Source organism: Procambarus clarkii, chromosome 25 (genome assembly GCF_040958095.1).
Source record: "Procambarus clarkii isolate CNS0578487 chromosome 25, FALCON_Pclarkii_2.0, whole genome shotgun sequence".
In the NCBI taxonomy this organism is placed as follows: Eukaryota; Metazoa; Arthropoda; class Malacostraca; order Decapoda; family Cambaridae; genus Procambarus; species Procambarus clarkii.
Window position 1 is genome coordinate 1,554,676 of NC_091174.1, and position 20,818 is coordinate 1,575,493.

General features: G+C 50.0%; 1 long non-coding RNA gene across 2 annotated transcripts in view; it reads right to left on the minus strand.

Annotated features, from left to right (window-relative positions):
- Positions 1–8,616: 8,616 nt before the first annotated feature.
- The window catches only part of LOC138368602 (uncharacterized), a 342,569-nt gene continuing 330,367 nt past the window's right edge, over positions 8,617–20,818 (minus strand). For both annotated transcript variants that reach the window (XR_011229606.1, XR_011229605.1), the window contains one exon: positions 8,617–11,049. This is a non-coding gene — a long non-coding RNA (uncharacterized lncRNA). The remainder of the gene's footprint in view (positions 11,050–20,818) is intronic.

Below are 20,818 nucleotides of genomic sequence, written 5' to 3' on the forward strand. Positions count from 1 at the left end.
ACGTGGTCATCTCTCCATCTTGTGTAGTGTGGTCAGGTCATCATATCTTCAGCCACGTTATCGTGATTCGTTACCTTGAGGTTATCTTGAGATGATTTCGGGGCTTTTTAGTGTCCCCGCGGTTCGGTCCTCGACCAGGCCTCCGCCCCCAGGAAGCAGCCCGTGACAGCTGACTAACACCCAGGTACCTATTTTACTGCTAGGTAACAGGGGCATAGGGTAAAAGAAACTCTGCCCATTGTTTCTCGCCGGCGCCTGGGATCGAACCCAGGACCACAGGATCACAAGTCCAGCGTGCTGTCCGCTCGGCCGACCGGCTCCCTGTCCGTCCGCAAATAACCTGCCAGTCTCTGTAGTCAAGTAATACAGCTGTAATCCTCGATAACGTCTTGAAACACAAAAACATTCAGCATTTTCGTTTCATTTCCGCACGTGGATATTTTCCCATAACCGAATCACATTATTGGTTGTGATAATTATTGCACATGTAAGTAATAAAATATTATTATCCAGGGAGTCTTCCTTCAGTCTTTAGGAGGCCTGGTCGACGACCGGGCCGCGGGGACACTAAGCCCCGGAAGCACCTCAAGGTAACCTTCAGTAAATCCTTCACTTACCTGCTCTCCTCATTCACCATTCACGTAACTATGTATCAGGAACACCTCAATTGTAATAACTATTAAATGCATTACTTCATAAATCACGTCTACAGTTACCACGTGACTACACGGGAGTAGATCTACAAGCATCAGGTTGAAAACTACAGATTGGCTACAGCACCACAGTAGCCTATACCGTCCTGTATCACAAGCTGTTACAGGATGGACGAGTGTGAGGGTGGTGTGGATCAGTGTAGTGGGGTGTGTGAGGGTGGTGTGGATCAGTGTAGTGGGGTGTGTGAGGGTGGTGTGGATCAGTGTAGTGGGGTGTGTGAGGGTGGTGTGGATCAGTGTAGTGGGGTGTGTGAGGGTGGTGTGGATCAGTGTAGTGGGGGTGAGGGTGGTGTGGATCAGTGTAGGTGGGGGTGAGGGTGGTGTGGATCAGTGTAGGGGTGTGTGAGGGTGGTGTGGATCAGTGTAGGGGTGTGTGAGGGTGGTGTAGATCAGTGTAGTGGGGTGAGGGTGGTGTAGATCAGTGTAGTGGGGTGTGTGCGGGTGTAGATCAGTGTAGTGGGGTGTGTGTGAGGGTGGTGTAGATCAGTGTAGTGGGGTGTGTGCGGGTGGTGTGGATCAGTGTACTGTGTGTGAGGGTGGTGTAGATCAGTGTAGTGGGGTGTGTGTGAGGGTGGTGTAGATCAGTGTAGTGGGGGTGAGGGTGGTGTAGATCAGTGTAGTGGGGTGTGAGGGTGGTGTGGATCAGTGTAGTGGGGTGTGTGTGAGGGTGGTGTAGATCAGTGTAGTGGGGTGTGAGGGTGGTGTGGATCAGTGTAGTGGGGGTGAGGGTGGTGTAGATCAGTGTAGTGGGGTGTGTGAGGGTGTAGATCAGTGTAGTGGGGTGTGTGAGGGTGGTGTGGATCAGTGTAGTGGGGGTGAGGGTGGTGTAGATCAGTGTAGGGGGGTGTGTGAGGGTGTAGATCAGTGTAGTGGGGTGTGTGAGGGTGGTGTGGATCAGTGTAGTGGGGGTGAGGGTGGTGTAGATCAGTGTAGTGGGGTGTGTGAGGGTGGTGTAGATCAGTGTAGTGGGGGGGTGTGAGGGTGGTGTAGATCAGTGTAGTGGGGGTGTGAGGGTGGTGTAGATCAGTGTAGTGGGGTGTGTGAGGGTGGTGTAGATCAGTGTAGTGGGGTGTGTGAGGGTGGTGTAGATCAGTGTAGTGGGGTGTGTGAGGGTGGTGTAGATCAGTGTAGTGGGGTGTGTGAGGGTGGTGTAGATCAGTGTAGTGGGGTGTGTGAGGGTGGTGTAGATCAGTGTAGTGGGGTGTGTGAGGGTGGTGTAGATCAGTGTAGTGGGGTGTGTGAGGGTGGTGTAGATCAGTGTAGTGGGGGTGTGAGGGTGGTGTAGATCAGTGTAGTGGGGTGTGTGAGGGTGGTGTAGATCAGTGTAGAGAGGTGTGTGAGGGTGGTGTAGATCAGTGTAGTGGGGTGTGTGAGGGTGGTGTATATCAGTGTAGTGGGGTGTGTGAGGGTGGTGTAGATCAGTGTAGTGGGGGTGTGAGGGTGGTGTAGATCAGTGTAGTGGGGTGTGTGAGGGTGGTGTAGATCAGTGTAGTGGGTGTGTGAGGGTGGTGTGGATCAGTGTAGTGGGGTGTGTGAGGGTGGTGTGGATCAGTGTAGTGGGGTGTGTGAGGGTGGTGTGGATCAGTGTAGTGGGGGTGTGAGGGTGGTGTGGATCAGTGTAGGGGGGTGTGTGAGGGTGATGTGGATCAGTGTAGTGGGGGTGTGAGGGTGGTGTGGATCAGTGTAGGGGGGTGTGAGGGTGGTGTGGATCAGTGTAGTGGGGGTGTGAGGGTGGTGTAGATCAGTGTAGTGGGGTGTGTGAGGGTGGTGTGGATCAGTGTAGTGGGGGTGAGGGTGGTGTAGATCAGTGTAGTGGGGTGTGTGAGGGTGGTGTAGATCAGTGTAGTGGGGTGTGTGAGGGTGGTGTAGATCAGTGTAGTGGGGGTGTGAGGGTGGTGTAGATCAGTGTAGTGGGGTGTGTGAGGGTGGTGTAGATCAGTGTAGTGGGTGTGTGAGGGTGGTGTAGATCAGTGTAGTGGGTGTGTGAGGGTGGTGTGGATCAGTGTAGTGGGGTGTGTGAGGGTGGTGTGGATCAGTGTAGTGGGGGTGTGTGAGGGTGGTGTGGATCAGTGTAGTGGGGGTGTGAGGATGGTGTGGATCAGTGTAGGGGTGTGTGTGAGGGTGGTGTGGATCAGTGTAGTGGGGGTGTGAGGGTGGTGTGGATCAGTGTAGGGGTGTGTGAGGGTGGAGTGGATCAGTGTAGTGGGGTGTGTGAGGGTGGTGTAGATCAGTGTAGTGGGTGTGTGAGGGTGGTGTAGATCAGTGTAGTGGGTGTGTGAGGGTGGTGTAGATCAGTGTAGTGGGTGTGTGAGGGTGGTGTGGATCAGTGTAGTGGGGTGTGTGAGGGTGGTGTGGATAAGTGTAGGGGGGTGTGTGAGGGTGGTGTGGATCAGTGTAGTGGGGGTGTGAGGGTGGTGTGGATCAGTGTAGGGGTGTGTGTGAGGGTGGTGTGGATCAGTGTAGTGGGGGTGTGAGGGTGGTATGGATCAGTGTAGTGGGGTGTGTGAGGGTGGTGTGGATCAGTGTAGTGGGTGTGTGAGGGTGGTGTGGATTAGTGTAGGGGGTGTGTGAGGGTGGTGTGGATCAGTGTAGTGGGGGTGTGAGGGTGGTGTGGATCAGTGTAGGGGTGTGTGAGGGTGGTGTGGATCAGTGTAGTGGGGGTGTGTGAGGGTGGTGTGGATCAGTGTAGGGGTGTGTGAGGGTGGTGTGGATCAGTGTAGGGGTGTGTGAGGGTGGTGTGGATCAGTGTAGTGGGTGTGTGAGGGTGGTGTGGATCAGTGTAGGGGTGTGAGAGGGTGGTGTGGATCAGTGAAGGGGTTGAGGGAAGAGAACAGTGTGGATCAGTGAAGGGGTTGAGGGAAGAGAACAGTGTGGGGTCAGTGTAGGTGTTGAGTAATGTCAGTGTTGGAAGACAATACTGGGATACATTACCTGTCCTCTTGGCGACAGGGAGGCAGGGACACAAGTGTTGCTTGCGGAGGACGCAGGCGACGACGGCGAGGAGGGCGGCGAAGACCAGCACAAAGAGCGGGCACCGCCACACCGTGAGGTCCCCCAGCACCCACTCCTCGCAGAAGGTAAACATGGCGGTCTCCCTTCACCCACCCCAGGTCCTCACGCCCCGGCTCCCTCACCACCAACGCTGCTCCTCGCCGCCATTGTGCCGGTCCCACTTCACGCAAGAGTCCTTCGTGTGTTCTTCAGTACTGGTTTTCAGTACTATATAATTCCTTCAGTCAGAGCTTCGTCCATAGTTCCTGGACACCTGCTGTCACTTTCAGCCTCGCCTCCCACTGGCCGAAGCCTCGCCTCCCACTGGCCGGAGCCTCGCCTCCCACTGGCCGGAGCCTCGCCTCCCACTGGCCGGAGCCTCGCCTCCCACTGGCCGGAGCCTCTCCTCCCACTGGCGGGAGCCTCGCCTCCCACTGGCGGGAGCCTCGCCTCCCACTGGCGAGAGCCTCGCCTCCCACTGGCGAGAGCCTCGCCTCCCACTGGTGGGAGCCTCGCCTCCCACTGGTCGGAGCCTCGCCTCCCACTGGCAGGAGCCTCGCCTCCCACTGGCCGGAGCCTCGCCTCCCACTGGCCGGAGCCTCGCCTCCCACTGGCCGGAGCCTCGCCTCCCACTGGCAGGAGCCTCGCCTCCCACTGGCAGGAGCCTCGCCTCCCACTGGCAGGAGCCTCGCCTCCCACTGGCCGGAGCCTCGCCTCACACAGGCCGGAGCCTCGCCTCCCACTGGCAGGAGCCTCGCCTCCCACTGGCAGGAGCCTCGCCTCACACTGGCCGGAGCCTCGCCTCACACAGGCCGGAGCCTCGCCTCACACTGGCCGGAGCCTCGCCTCCCACTGGCCGGAGCCTCGCCTCCCACTGGCCGGAGCCTCGCCTCACACTGGCCGGAGCCTCGCCTCACACTGGCCGGAGCCTCGCCTCACTCTTGCCAATAATATATTGTTCCTCTACAATAGTTTCCTCGTTTGTTTTTACACAAGAGCATGTGACCTGTGGCGCGTTTATTATGGCTTCCTGCCCGTGTGTATATTACACACCTCTATTACACTTGCGGGAGCCCTCGTCTCTCTTGTAACTCTAGGCCAACCTCACAGAATCACACACTCCTGGAAACTATCATTATTTTTTTACTTCTAGTTTCCATGAAGTTTTTTTATTGCTAGTTTTCATATACTTAATTTATGAGTAATGGTTATACACCGAGCATAATGTTGCATGTGTACAATATCTTTATAGCAGAAAACATTTACGGTGTAGAGATTTATTCCCGCAGCTGGAGCAGTGGACCCCGTTCTCTATGCCTCGGGCCCCAGCCCTCACCTGTGGCTGAGCATCTCCACTCATGATTCAACACATGACACAGTACTAGGGAACCTGACCTACCATGTCAACAGACTACCCAACACATGACACAGTACTAGGGAACCTGACCTACCATGTCAACAGACTACCCAACACATGACACACAGTACTAGGGAACCTGACCTACCATGTCAACAGACTACCCAACACATGACACACAGTACTAGGGAACCTGACCTACCATGTCAACAGACTACCCAACACATGACACACAGTACTAGGGAACCTGACCTACCATGTCAACAGACTACCCAACACATGACACACAGTACTAGGGAACCTGACCTACCATGTCAACAGACTACCCAACCCATGACACACAGTACTAGGGAACCTGTGGGGAAAGTTTGGGTCCAAATATGGCCACCTTAGGGCTCTGTGAAGACGTTCGAAAGAGATTGTCTTCAATGTTATATATACCAATTCTGAATGCAGTACGAAGGTCGGCGATGTCAACGATGACTGTGTTGCACATTATCGGTCACTACCTATAATGGCCAGACGTCGCCATCTTCGCCGTCTCTCCAGACGTCGCCATCTTCCACCGTCTCTCCAGACGTCGTCATCTTCACCGTCACTCCAGACGTCGTCATCTCCACCGTCACTAGCCTCGTACGACACAACTTGTCACGACGGCGTCGCAATACCCCATCAACCACAGTAATTAAACCATCAACCACACAACAAAGTACCATACTGTGTGTGTTGTGTCACCATAGTTACAAGTCGGAGGCCAGCTGGCTTGTGTGGGAGGTGGTGGTGGCATGGATGAAGCCTCAACACTGCCCCTGACCCTCACTTGACCGGCATCGTCCTCCAACTGCTCCTGACATTATACCTTCCATGCTTCACACACACACACACCCGCCAAACACACACCACACACACACACACACACCCGCCAAACACACACCACACACACACACCACACCCGCCATACACACACCACACACACACACACACCCGCCACACACCCCGCCACACACACCCCGCCACACACACCCCACCACACACACACACACACCACACCCGCCATACACACACCACACACACACACACCCCCGCCACACACCCCCGCCACACACACCCCGCCACACACACCCCGCCACACACACCCCACCACACACACATCACACCCGCCATACACACACCACACACACACCACACCCGCCACACACCCCGCCACACACACCCCGCCACACACACCCCACCACACACACACACACCTTCACTATACGAGAGGGCAGCAGTCATGTCGGAAGTAGCTCAATATTACCAACCTCCCCTGACGCACAACCTTCAACAACAACAACAATAACACACACTAACTTTTGTTATCTTGAGATGATTTCGGGGCTTAGCGTCCCCGCGGCCCGGTCCTCGACCAGGCCTCCTTTTTGTTACACCCCCCCCCCCAGGAAGCAGACAGAGCAGCTGTCTAACTCCCAGGTACCTATTTACTGCTATATGAACAGGTACATCAGGGTGAAGAAAACTCTGTCATCATTTGTTTCCGCCTCCACCGGGAATCGAACCCGGAACCTCAGGACTACGAATCCGAAGCGCTGTCCACTCAGCTGTCAGTCCCCGAAACGCTGAGCGTATTAGTGGCTTTAGGCAAAGTATGTACGAGATCTTTGTAGAAATCCAACATTATATTTGTAACTCATCTTGTATATATGTGCTTTTACCTGAATAAACATCTGATTTTATTTGATTTGATAATATAGCCACTCGCCATCCTTATGCTTTACATATATCTAAGTTTTGCTTTCATATTTATATTTAATCTCTATACTTTAATTTGTGAATTGTATACACATTATTCACTGTACTGTATTACTATACGCAGCTTATTGTAAAATATCTTATTGATATTTTAGATATTTAATGTATTCTTTGTATCGCAATGAAATCACAAAGACGTGATACATCAATGACAGTCATTTGGAGGCAATGGAGTGACTTGAACCCGGGACCCGGTGACTCCCAGACACCTGCCTCGGAGTCACCAGGGCCTCCCAGACACCTGCCTCGGAGTCACCAGGGCCTCCCAGACACCTGCCTCAGAGTCACCAGGGCCTCCCAGACACCTGCCTCGGAGTCACCAGGGCCTCCCAGACACCTGCCTCGGAGTCACCAGGGCCTCCCAGACACCTGCCTCGGAGTCACCAGGGCCTCCCAGACACCTGCCTCGGAGTCACCAGGGCCTCCCAGACACCTGCCTCGGAGTCACCAGGGCCTCCCAGACACCTGCCTCGGAGTCACCAGGGCCTCCCAGACACCTGCCTCGGAGTCACCAGGGCCTCCCAGACACCTGCCTCGGAGTCACCAGGGCCTCCCAGACACCTGCCTCGGAGTCACCAGGGCCTCCCAGACACCTGCCTCGGAGTCACCAGGGCCTCCCAGACACCTGCCTCGGAGTCACCAGGGCCTCCCAGACACCTGCCTCGGAGTCACCAGGGCCTCCCAGACACCTGCCTCAGAGTCACCAGGGCCTCCCAGACACCTGCCTCGGAGTCACCAGGGCCTCCCAGACACCTGCCTCGGAGTCACCAGGGCCTCCCAGACACCTGCCTCAGAGTCACCAGGGCCTCCCAGACACCTGCCTCGGAGTCACCAGGGCCTCCCAGACACCTGCCTCAGAGTCACCAGGGCCTCCCAGACACCTGCCTCAGAGTCACCAGGGCCTCCCAGACACCTGCCTCAGAGTCACCAGGGCCTCCCAGACACCTGCCTCGGAGTCACCAGGGCCTCCCAGACACCTGCCTCGGAGTCACCAGGGCCTCCCAGACACCTGCCTCAGAGTCACCAGGGCCTCCCAGACACCTGCCTCAGAGTCACCAGGGCCTCCCAGACACCTGCCTCGGAGTCACCAGGGCCTCCCAGACACCTGCCTCGGAGTCACCAGGGCCTCCCAGACACCTGCCTCGGAGTCACCAGGGCCTCCCAGACACCTGCCTCGGAGTCACCAGGGCCTCCCAGACACCTGCCTCGGAGTCACCAGGGCCTCCCAGACACCTGCCTCGGAGTCACCAGGGCCTCCCAGACACCTGCCTCGGAGTCACCAGGGCCTCCCAGACACCTGCCTCAGAGTCACCAGGGCCTCCCAGACACCTGCCTCGGAGTCACCAGGGCCTCCCAGACACCTGCCTCGGAGTCACCAGGGCCTCCCAGACACCTGCCTCGGAGTCACCAGGGCCTCCCAGACACCTGCCTCGGAGTCACCAGGGCCTCCCAGACACCTGCCTCGGAGTCACCAGGGCCTCCCAGACACCTGCCTCGGAGTCACCAGGGCCTCCCAGACACCTGCCTCGGAGTCACCAGGGCCTCCCAGACACCTGCCTCAGAGTCACCAGGGCCTCCCAGACACCTGCCTCGGAGTCACCAGGGCCTCCCAGACACCTGCCTCGGAGTCACCAGGGCCTCCCAGACACCTGCCTCGGAGTCACCAGGGCCTCCCAGACACCTGCCTCGGAGTCACCAGGGCCTCCCAGACACCTGCCTCGGAGTCACCAGGGCCTCCCAGACACCTGCCTCGGAGTCACCGGGTTAAGGTGACGCCTCAAAATGATTTTTGTAATATTTTGTGATATTTTGTAATTTTTGTATATTTGTTTACATTAGTCCCATCATTTTTTTTGGTTCCTGTCATCAACAGCTTATTTGATCTTCATGTGTATGTCATAGAGGTCAATTTCATGCTAAAGCTTTGTATGTTCCGCGCTCCACGGTATAATTACAGGGCCTGCATGACCTGTCATGACAGAGTAATTTCCCGCTTGTGTTTATTGGTGAACTGGGGCAAGCGGCCGTGGCTGGCTTGTTTCTTGGTCCCTGTTGGCATGGCCCCTCACCTCCATGTGGACCCGTGTATTGTGCTGCTTCTGTGCTGGATAAACTTATTTCATTTACAAAGGTTCCTCTGTCTCACTATCACACACACACACACACACACACACACACACACACACACACACACACACACACACACGACTGACTGCTGGAGTATTATCACCAGGCTCAGAGCACATGTTGGGATAATGAGAAATGGAATAAAATTACACTCAAACTATAAGGCCACAATCACTCGGCCGCCGCTGGCAGCCACTTTGTTGTTTACAACTTACTGTAAGCCCAGAATAGCGGAGCCATTCTCAGCAAATTTCGGAATAAATTTGAAATTGCTGTAATATAATACGTTAATATCTCACTACGGTTATCACCGGAACGCAATTCTTGAAGGACAGTGAGGTAATTAACTCAATCCAAGTGTAATACCTGGAGTATATATGTTCTGGATGTTCTTGTACTCCCCAAGCCTGGCCTTGGGTTACCTCGGTCCACCGGGCTGTTGCTCGACGCGGCCCGCACGACCACATATCAACCCGGTAAGTTGGCCTCTTCCTGCACCAACTTGGCTGGTTGTTACTTGGGCACGTCCGTACTGGCTCCAGCGACACAGGTTCTGCCTGCTAGAGGGACACCCAACAGCGACGGACCTCTGGTCAGAATATAACCCGCCCACGTAACTTCCCCGTGACGCTTCCGTCCTCCCAATAAATGTTGTGATGTGTTTGGTTAATGTCAAAAAGCTCGTGTGCGCCTGACGGCCTTCCGCACAACACTGAGCTGCGGCTTGTCGGGGAGTGTTACTGGCCGCGCCCACACCCCCCACACTACACCCATGGTACACGGTGTTACAACAGGTGTGGGTATACCTCGTCCACCAGGATACACCTACACGTGGCTACAGTAGGTGTGGGTATACCTCGTCCACCAGGATACACCTACACGTGGCTACAGCAGGTGTGGGTATACCTCGTCCACCAGGATACACCTACACGTGGCTACAGCAGGTGTGGGTATACCTCGTCCACCAGGATACACCTACACATGGTTACAGTAGGTGTGGGTATACCTCATCCACCAGGATATACCTACACGTGGTTACAGCAGGCGTGGGTATACCTCATTCACCAGGATATACCTACACGGGGGGTACAGCAGGTGTGGGTATACCTCAGCCACTAGGATATACCTACACGTGGTAACAGCAGGTGTGGGTATACCTCAGCCACTAGGATATATCTACACGTGGTTACAGGTGTGGGTATACCTCAGCCACTAGGATATACCTACACGTGGTAACAGCAGGTGTGGGTATACCTCAGCCACTAGGATATATCTACACGTGGTTACAGCAGGTGTGGGTATACCTCAGCCACTAGGATATATCTACACGTGGTTACAGCAGGTGTGGGTATACCTCACCCACCAGGATATATCTACACGTGGTTACAGCAGGTGTGGGTATACCTCACCCACCAGGATATATACACCACAGGCTGCTTGCTCCACTTTAAGAGAGAAGCAAGAAAGAGTTTACTTCAATCAAATCATAACGTTGGCATATTTATTCTAAAGATTAAAACCACATGTTAACATAAAATATATTCCCGAAGAGGAGGAAGGAAAGTTGGTGTTGTACTTACGGTGACTGAGGGTAGATCTTTGGGAAGCACGCCCCATGGTGGAAGCTGGCAGAGGGGGGCGCTGCACGGAGCCAGGAAGGAGCAGAGGCAGGGCCTAAACTGCACGTTAGGGAGGCACTATGCCCTAATGTTACGCTACTGGCGAGGCGAGCACTATGGCGAGGCGTGGCGAGGGAAGCGCCAGAACACTAGGGGGTAGGGGGGCACCATTACACTAGGGCAGGGCACCAGTACACTATAGTTTCACGGCAGCAAGACTGCCGAGGTCGGTCACTTGCGTGGGTCGGAGAGGGTCACTACCGGAGGTTGGTGGTGTCACCTTAGGCCTGCTGAGGGAGGTGGGCGGTGCCGTGAGGGCCACTCAGGTGGTGTGCCGTGGGGCAGACGACGGCGGCTGCTGCAGCAGACAGGTGGGAGATCACCAGCATCAGCCACACCCGAGGCCGGGACCAAGGCTGCATCGCCATCAACACTGCAAATAAAAAAGAAAAATTCACATTTAGTATAACCTGTCTTCATACAAATAATGTATAGTACAAGAGTAAGTACACAGTAAACACCATTTCATATCACTCAGCATCATGAACGTGCCAACGTCCTGCTTGATACCTGGTTGACGGGTTCTGGGAGTTCTTCTCCCCAAGCTCGGCCCGAGGCCAGGCTTGACTTGTGAGAGTTTGGTCCACCAGGCTGTTGCTTGGAGCGGCCCACAGGCCCACATACCCACCACAGCCCGGTAGGTCCGGCACTCCTTTGGAAAAAACTATCTAGTTTCCTCTTGAAGATGTCCACGGTTGTTCCGGCAATATTTCTTATAGTCGCTGGGAGGACGTTGAACAGCCGCGGACCTCTGATGTTTATACAGTGTTCTCTGATTGTGCCTATGGCACCTCTGTTCTTCACTGGTTCTATTCCTTATTTTCTTCCATATCGTTCATTCCAGTATGTTGTTATTTTACTGTTGTAGATTTGGGACCTGGCCCTCCAGTATTTTCCATGTGTATATTATTTGGTATCTCTCTCGTCTCCTTTCTAGAGAGTACATTTGGAGACCTTTGAGACGATCCCAATAATTTAGGTGCTTTATCGTGTCTATGTATGCCGTATATGTTCTCTGTATTCCCTCTATTTCAGCAATCTCTCCTGCTGCTCTCCTCCTAATCTCAAACGGATATATACTTTGAAGGGGCAAGTGAGCTCTGAGCTGTTCTCAAGACGGGACAGCACAAGTAATTTGAAGAGTACAATCATTGTGATGGGATCCCTGGATTTGAAAATTCTCGTAATCCTTCCGATCATTTTTCTGGCTGCCGCAATATTTGCTTGGTAATGCTCCCTAAATGTTAGGTCGTTAGACATCATTATTCCCAAATAGTTCTTGAAGGAAAAAAGTACTAGACAAATCCTCATCTACTACGTAATATTGCACAGATGCATATAGATGCAAACTTGGCATCTGACAGCTTCCCATACTTCACAGATGGATCAGGAGACCAGCAGGGACAAGAAACCGGTGCCGCAGTTAAAGCAGGAAACTCTGTAAATAGTTGGAGACTCTCAAATGGGTGTTCGACTTTACTAACAGAGATGCTAGCCATTCAAAAGGCTTTGAAACATGCTCTTGCTGAACATCGATAACATGTTATCATACATACAGATTCGAGAACTGCCAATGAAACCTTGCAACAAGAACACATATGTGATAACATACATCTGATCACAAATGTCATATCATTAATACAAACACTCAAACAACAAGGCCGACGGGTACTTATCAACTGGGTGCCAAGTCATGTGGGAATGATAGGAAATGACATTGCAGACGAAGCTGCAAAACTTACAACTAAGAGAAGAAATGTAGACATTTACATACAACAGAGTCTATCACAGATTAAGACAGTAATTAGAAACAGAACAATGCAAAAGATATACAGTGACCACAACACAGCAGTTGCAACATCAGGATCTGCGGGTTGGTACAAGAATTCAACCAACTAGGAACCACTTAGTTTGATGAAAGGGAGCAGTAGAACAACAGAAGTACATTTACATCGCATCAGGCTTCGATACCCATGTGCATGGAAAATAGGCTTACACGTTCCGGGAGATGAGAGGAAATGTCAGCATTGTGGAGAAATGCCCGACAGTCCACTGGAACATTATCTAACACAGTGCAGTTACAAACCCATTAAGATTTCAACTTAGATTCAACAGAGCAGAAGAAGTTGTTAAACACGTGGGACAAAATGTTACTGAAGCGACCATACGAGTCATAAATACTCATACTCTGCCCAAGTAAAACAGAAACAAGCAACACTTAGTGAGCAAGTCAGAGGCTTTGGGCCAGCGCAGGAATATCCCTGCAAAAAAAAAAAAAAATCCTTCACATGCTGTTTTCCTACTATGGGCAAATCTGATTGTGTTTTGTACCCTGTATTATGTTTCAGATCCTCATTTTTACCGTACCTGAGTATCTGGAATTTATCACTGTTAAACATCATGTTATTTTCTTCCACCCAGTCAAAAACTTTATTAGTTAAGTGTGTAGTTTTTTCAATGTCCTCAGCAGAGGTAATGTTCATGCTGATTTTTGTGTCATCTGCAAAGGATGATACAAAGCTGTGAATTGTATTTTTGTCTATATCTGATATGAAAATAGGATAAAGCAGGGGTGCAAGGACTGTACCCTGAGGTACGTAGCTTTTAACTGCACTTGGACTCTCTTTTTATATGGGTGACTGTTACTCTTTGTGTTCTGTTTGACAGAAAATTGAGTATCCACCATTTTACTTTACCAGTTATGCCCATTAACCTCCCCCTCCCTTTTCAGTCCGTTGTCGTCATGAAGGGGTTTAGTAGGCAACTACCGGGGTGTGATGCTCCATGGTACGGTTCTCTGTCCTTTTGCGGGCTTATGCTCCTGCTGACGTCTTCACTAATTCTGCTGGTCACTGTTTCCTCTTATGTTTCGTTTACCCCTCCCTCCCCCCTTCTCCTTTCTCATTGTCTATCCCGCTGACCTTTTGCCAGTCTTGATTATTCTTTCGGACATCTTCTGTTTTGATGCTCGGGTGTTTGGGGAGGCACACACTCTCACCTGTAGAACTGTGGTACCAAACGTCACAAGCGATGGGAAACTTTTATTGTCAATCCTTCTTTCGTTGCTGAACCCAATCTCGACGGACTGACAGTTCTTAAGGTAGCGATTGTGGGGCGTATACTCACGATGCACCCCTAGTGGGTCCCCACCAGTCTCTTGTTGGGTGTCCTATCCTCTAACTGTGGCTTTATGGTGGGTGTGGGGGGTCATTCGTGAATGAAATTATTACCTCCTCGTTTTTATGCTGCTGAATGATCCTCTTATAACTCCTCAGGCTCGTGGGGTGGGCAACCAAGCTCTTGAGTCAGACTGTTGGAAGACCGGGCTCTGTAGGCCCCACTACACTGGGCTCAAACCAAGCTACTCCTTTCACCCTCCTGACTATCCCCCTTCACTCGCCTCCCTTCTCTGTTTTAGGGTTGAGCCTCAAGCTCCCTGTGGTGACCACCTCATCACCTGGAGCAGTTACTTCTCTCATTGTGACAACTGCACCTTTTACCCCCCCCCCCCTCACTGGGGGTGCTCGGCGCCGACTCCCCAACACGATCCCTTCCAGTGCTAATACGTTCAACACCTTGTTTGGTCTTGCTACATGGACTAAATACTTTGATCTCACTCATATGGATTATACTCTCCCTGATGATTTCTTCCTCCATCAACACCTTGTTGATTCAACACCAGGAGCCGATGCTTGGCGCTCGTCCTAGTCGCTTTCTTGGTTATTCCTTTCTCTTCCCCCCTCCCCAGCTTCTGCTAGGGGCCCATAATTCTACTGCTCTCTTAATTCATACTGATATTCCCTTCGTCTCCCTGCTTTTTCCGTCGCCTCTCCAGTGTTCTGTGGCCCGTATCTTTGTGAGTTAATGGTAGACGGTCTGTTCCATTTATCTCCCCCCAAATGTCCTGCTTCCTATTCCTGATCTTAAGACCTGTTGGACTCCATACCAGAACTGTGCTCCTGTTGGGTGATTTCAACTGTTGGCATATCCTCTGGGATGATGCTCTGACGAACACCTGGGGCCACCTTCTCAAATTATTTGTCCTCCCATCTCTGTCTCTTCTGAATTCTGGTGAACCCACTCATGTGGACTCCTGAACTTGCACCCTTTCCTGTCTTGATCGTTCTCTCTGCTTGTCTTCTCTTTACTTAAGATTTCACATGACGGGTTCTTGACCTCCATAACAGTGACCATTTCCCCATCCTTGTCTCCCTTTTCTCTTTTCACCCTCCCCTTTCCTAGGTGGCAGTTTGCCAAGGCTGGTTGGAATCTATTCACACTCCATGCTACTCTTTTTTGACCTCTCCGCCTTGCCTCTCTCTCGAGCCCTCCAGGTTGATACCTTGTTGATGGGGTTCTGGGAGTTCTTCTACTCCCCAAGCCCGGCCCGAGGCCAGGCTTTACTTGTGAGAGTTTGGTCCACCAGGCTGTTGCTTGGAGCGGCCCGCAGGCCCACATACGAACCACAGCCCAGTTGGTCTGGCACTCCTTGGAGGAAACAATCTAGTTACCGCTTGAAGATGTCCACTGTTGTTCCAGCAATATTTTTTATGCTCGCTGGGAGGGTGTTTAACAACCGTGGACCTCTGATGTTCATACAGTGTTCTCTGATTGTGCCTATGGCACCTCTGCTCTTTACTGGTTCTATTCGGCATTTTCTTCCATATCGTTCACTCCAGTATTTTGTTATTTTACTGTGTAGATTTGGGACCTGGCCCTCCAGTATTTTCCATGTGTATATTATTTGGTATCTCTCTCGTCTCCTTTCTAGTGAGTACATTTGGAGAGCTTTGAGACGATCCCAATAATTTAGGTGTTTTATCTCATTTATGCATGTCATATATGTTCTCTGTATTCCCTCTATTTCAGCAATCTCTCCTGCTCTGAACGGGGAAGTGAGTACTGAGCAGTACTCAAGACGGGACAACACAAGTGATTTGAAGAGTACAACCACTGTGATGGAATCTCTGGATTTGAAGGTTCTCGTAATACATCCTAACCTTTTTTTGGCTGACGCAATATTTGCTCCGTTATGATCCCTAAATGTTAGGTCGTCGGACATCATCATTTCCAAATCCTTGACATGCTGTTTTCCTACTATGGGCTGATTCGATTGTGTTTTGTACCCTGTATTATGTTTTAGATCCTCATTTTTGCCATATCTGAGTACCTGAAATTTATCACTGTTAAACATGTTATTTTCTGCTGCCCAGTTGAAAACTTTGAAAACGAAAACATCCTCCTTTTTCATGACAATATAGAGCACTGCCCTCTGTTCTATTCCTCGATCTACCTCTCAAGGCTCCCGGATGTGTGTTCCCTGGTGGAATGCAGACTGTGCTCGGGCTGTCCGCTGTAAGCGTACAGCCTGGAGGAAACACCAATGCCAGCAGATGGCTACTACTTTTATTTTCTTCCGAAAAGCAAAGTGAGTGCGGTGGCCCATAGGACCATCTGTACAGCTAAACCTAAGAGTTGGAAATCTTATTTTTCACCACTACATCCAATACGGCTCGATGGGGTTGTTCTCCCTGTTTGAAAACCGGGGTCTCTAGGGACATTCCCCTAAGGACTTCTGCCCAATTGCCCTCACGAGTTGTGTTTGCAAACTCTTTGAAAGCATGGTCAATGTCCGTCTGATGTGGTTCTTAGAACACTATCACCACCTCTCCCCTTCTCAATTTGGTTTTTGCAAGTGCCGCAGCACAGTCTTTGTGAACGTGGAGGTTTAAATTCATACTGCTTTAGCTGCGAAGACCCCCATTGTTACTGTTCTTTTTGACCTGGAAAAGGCATATGACACCACCTGGAGATACCGTATTCTGTTCCAACTTCGTGCTTTTGGCCTTCGTGGTAAGCTCCCTCTCTTCCTCCAAAGTTTCCTCTCTAGTCATTCCTTTAAAGTGAGGCTTGGTACCACACTCTCTCTGCCTCTTTTAGGCAATATGAAGGTGTACCCCAAGGTAGTGTTCTGTGCACCACTCTTTTTCCTGCTTGCTCTGAATGGTCTTCTTTCTTCCCTTACTTTTGGTATCTTCTCTGCTCTCTATGTTCACAATCTTGCCCTCTGCTGTCAAGGTGATCATTCGCCTTTCCTTCAACGGCGGCGTCAACTTGCGATTGATGCCATATTGTCTTGGGCCACTGATCATGGCTTCACGTTCTCTACAACTAAAATTTGTGCTATGACATTTACTCAGAAGCAGGTCGTTCTCCGTCCCTCTCTGTCGCTATATACCATCCCCTATCATACAGAGATTCTTCTAAGCTTTTGGGGCTCATCTTTGACACTCGTTTGACTTGGCTGAACCGTATCTCCTACCTCCGAATTGAATGCTCTAAGGCCCTTAACTTAAGGTCTTGTCTCATACTTCTTGGGGAGCTGATAAGCACACACTCCTCTCTTTGCATTCCTCTCTCATTCTGTCTAAACTTGATTATGGTTGCCCTGCTTACTCATCTGCTTCTCCCTCTACCCTTCGCCTTCTTGACACTCTGCACCATACTTTGTTACGCCTCAGCTCTGGTGCCTTTCGTTCGACTCCTACCCTCAGCCCGTATGTTGAAACTGGCGTCCTGTCTCTACAGGATCGCTGTGATTGCTACCTTGCATGGTCCTTACAACACCCTCACTCTCCCTTATGTAGTGCCTTAACCTTTACCCCTCCTGTGGTTCCAGTTCCCCTTCACCACCTACCTCATTCTGTACGTTGTCTCGCTTACAAGATGCTCCTTCGGTTTGTGTTACTAATATTTCTCCTTGTGTCATTCCGTCTTTGTCCCTTGGCCCCGGGGAGTGTCCCCCTTCCTAAATTTTGTAAAACCCTAACCCACGTGGGTTAGGGTTTTTTTACCCCTCTTTTACCCCTCAGCTTTTACCCCTCGTACTGTTCTGAAACGCCTTTTCCTTGAACACTTTTCTTTCCAATCGCGCTCCATTTCCGTCTTCAACGATGGGTCTAAGTCTGCAGACGGTGGAGGCTACTCAGTTGTTTTTCCTGAACACACTTATATGTGTCGCCTGCCTCCAGAGACTAGCATCTTCACTGCAGAACTTTATGCTATTCTCTATGTTCTTTGTCTACTGCTTTCTTGCTGTCAGTCCTTCTTTGTGGTTGTAGTTGACTCACGCAGTGCCTTCATGGCTTTGGCGTCCTTTAATCCAGTCTATCCTGTGGTAGTCAAGACTCAACATTGGATGTTTCTTATCTCCAGTGAATTTAAGACAGTGGAGTTTTGCTGGGTTCCCAGCCATATTGGTGTCTCTTTGAACGAACATGCGGACGCTGTCACTTGTAATGGTATGTGCAGACCATAGCTCCTTCCCCCTTCTCCTTCCTTTCCCCTTCCCTCCCTTGTTCATCCCCCCCCCCCCATGTGTCAGTCCGACCCTCTGGTCATTCTCCCCCTCCCTGTTGGCCGTTTCCCATCATAACCAGAGTCAAATTACCCCTTAGGCAAGTGGTCGTCACTTGTTTCCCCAATCCCTCCAAATCCTTGTCTCCCAGTCCTTTCCAATCCCCTTTTCCAATCCGTCCCCCTCTCCTCCTGCCTTCGCCACTAACCATTTGACAGATTTGGACCAGTGACGAATTACTGTAATTCTCAAGTTTGGAGTGAGGGAGCGGGAAGCCATATATGGCTGTGGTTTCCTATGTAGCATGGGATCGGTTCATGATTATACAGGACAGGAGTAAATCAGAACTTTTAGGACCGGCCTTGTCACCAAGAAGGCCTATGGGCAGGGCTAAGTCAGAAGTTTTGGGTGGCCTATGAGTGACACTCTGTAGTCATTGGTTGAGCTTTGATAGGCAGAGTTAATTGGGCCAAGGAACTAAGTGGGTGGAGCCTGTTCCACTGGTAAGAGTTTTAGAAAATATCAAAGTTAGTGTGTCTTGGGGGAGTACTGGGGTACAGGCCTACTGATCTGGGGGAAGCTGCTCAACATCGTGGCCGAGGTTGCAGGATTAAGGTAATGTCTGTCTGAGTTTTGGTACATCAAGTAAATGCACCTCAATTTTCCAATTGCCTCAAAGGATGCCTTATCAAAGTAGGATATACTTTCAATTTGATTTCAATTTACGTGTTTTTTTAAATAATAAAGTGTTTTAATGTAATTGTGTTTAGTTATCTGTTCCCCCTTTCTTTTGATGCTGTGTGAGTCATTTATAGGGGATATGCTTGGGTGGTATTGGAAGCCTTTGGATCCTCAATCAGTAAAGATTACAGTTAAACTTCTCGAGAGTTATTTACCAAGATTCTTATTTGCCCCTTAAGTTCTATGAGTATTGAGTCCCTTTCTTCCTGGGGAAACAATAATTTAGACACATTCATTTATGGTTCGGGAAGGTGGTGGCAGTGTTTAATGATTTTAATTATTAGTTATTAATTAATAACCCCCTATTCTTGTTGTGTCCTCCTCATTTAATATTCAGCTTATATTTTGTGGCAGTTCAGTAAGGGGTCATACCGAACTGTAACAGTGTTAAACTGGGGTATTGAGTGAAGAAGGGAAAGAGAGAGCAAGGTAAGGTAAGGTAAAGGTTCATTACACACTAAGGAAGCTATCCGCACTTGTCCCATCTTGCGTAAAGGTATTCCTTATTTCGACTTTTACCCAGCTATTTATCACAAAAATATTGTTAGGTTGCATATTGGACATACACGCTTAACTCATGGACACTTAATGGAGCGCCGTCCTGCTCCTTATTGTCCTACTGCATTGTCCCTCTTACAGTTGTGCATATCCTTGTTGAATGTCCTGACTTTTAGGACGAACGTATGTCTTGCTTCCCGACGATCCCTCATGGTCACTTGTCCCTTGATAGAATTTTTGGCGTATCAGATACATTTGATGTCGTTTGCCTTACGTATTTCTGTTCTCGTATTGGCATCCTTAGTGATATTTAGCTCCTTATGATTGTCCCGCACATGTGATGGTGCTACATAGTCTTCCCGGCTTGGTGCCGCCTTTTGATATTTACATTACATTCCCATTGACCTCATTTTGTGTGCTATCACTCCACAGTCACAGTAATAGAATGCCTTTGTGAAGTCCATATATACCACATCTGCATTCTGTTTTTATTACAATGCCTCAGTGATTTTGTCATAGTGGTCTAGTAGCTTTGAGAGGCATGATCTTCCGGCTCTAAATCCACGTTGGCCTGGATTGTGGAGGTCATTGGTCTCCATGAAATTGATGACCTGACTCCTGATCTCTTTCTCAAATACTTTTATTATGTAGGACATTAGTGCAACTGGTCTATATTTCTTTGCCAATACTTTGCTCCCTCCCTTGTGTAAGGAGGCTATGTCTGCTGCATGAAGCGCACCTGGTATCTCCCCCGTGTCCAAGCACTTCCTCCACACTATACTGAGTGCCTTTGCTACTGGCACTTTACATTTCTTTATAAATATTGAATTCCATGAGTTGGGACCCAGGGCTGAGTGCATGTTGTCAATTTCTATTTCAAAATCTGCCACGCTCATGTTGATATCAATTATATTTACAGTGTAAATATACAATATATCGATTTACACGGGTTTGTATATCACGCATGAAGAAGTTGTCTGGATCTTCCACTTTCATGTTGTTTATTGGAGTGCTAAACATGTCCTCATACTGCTTTTTTAGGATTTCACTAATTTCTTTGTTATCCTCAGTGTATGAACCTTCACTCATACGAATAGGTTCAATACTGGCAGTGGTTTTTGCTTTTGATTAAGCACATGTGAAAAAAATATTTTGGGTATTTCTTTATTTCTTGAATTGCTTTCTATTCTAGTTGCCTTTCTTCATATCTGAATGCTTCAGTCTCTGCTCGATTTCTTCAATATCCCTGTTTGAATTATTCCTTCTTTGTATGTTAAGTCGTGTCTGCTTAAGAATTTCCATTATTTTATTCCTTCTTTTGTAGTGTCGTCTGCGTTTTCTTTTTACGTTGGACCTTTCTGGCTTTCCTCAAAGGAACATGTTTCAGACAGAATTTATATGCTTCAGAAGTCACTTGTTCTATTCCTTGTGAAGGATTTGTATTATTTAGAACATTTTCCCATGGAATGTTTTAAGTTCCCTGTTTATTTTCTCTCAGTCTATCCTTTTATTATCAAAATTGAATTTACTAAATAACCCCTCTCGC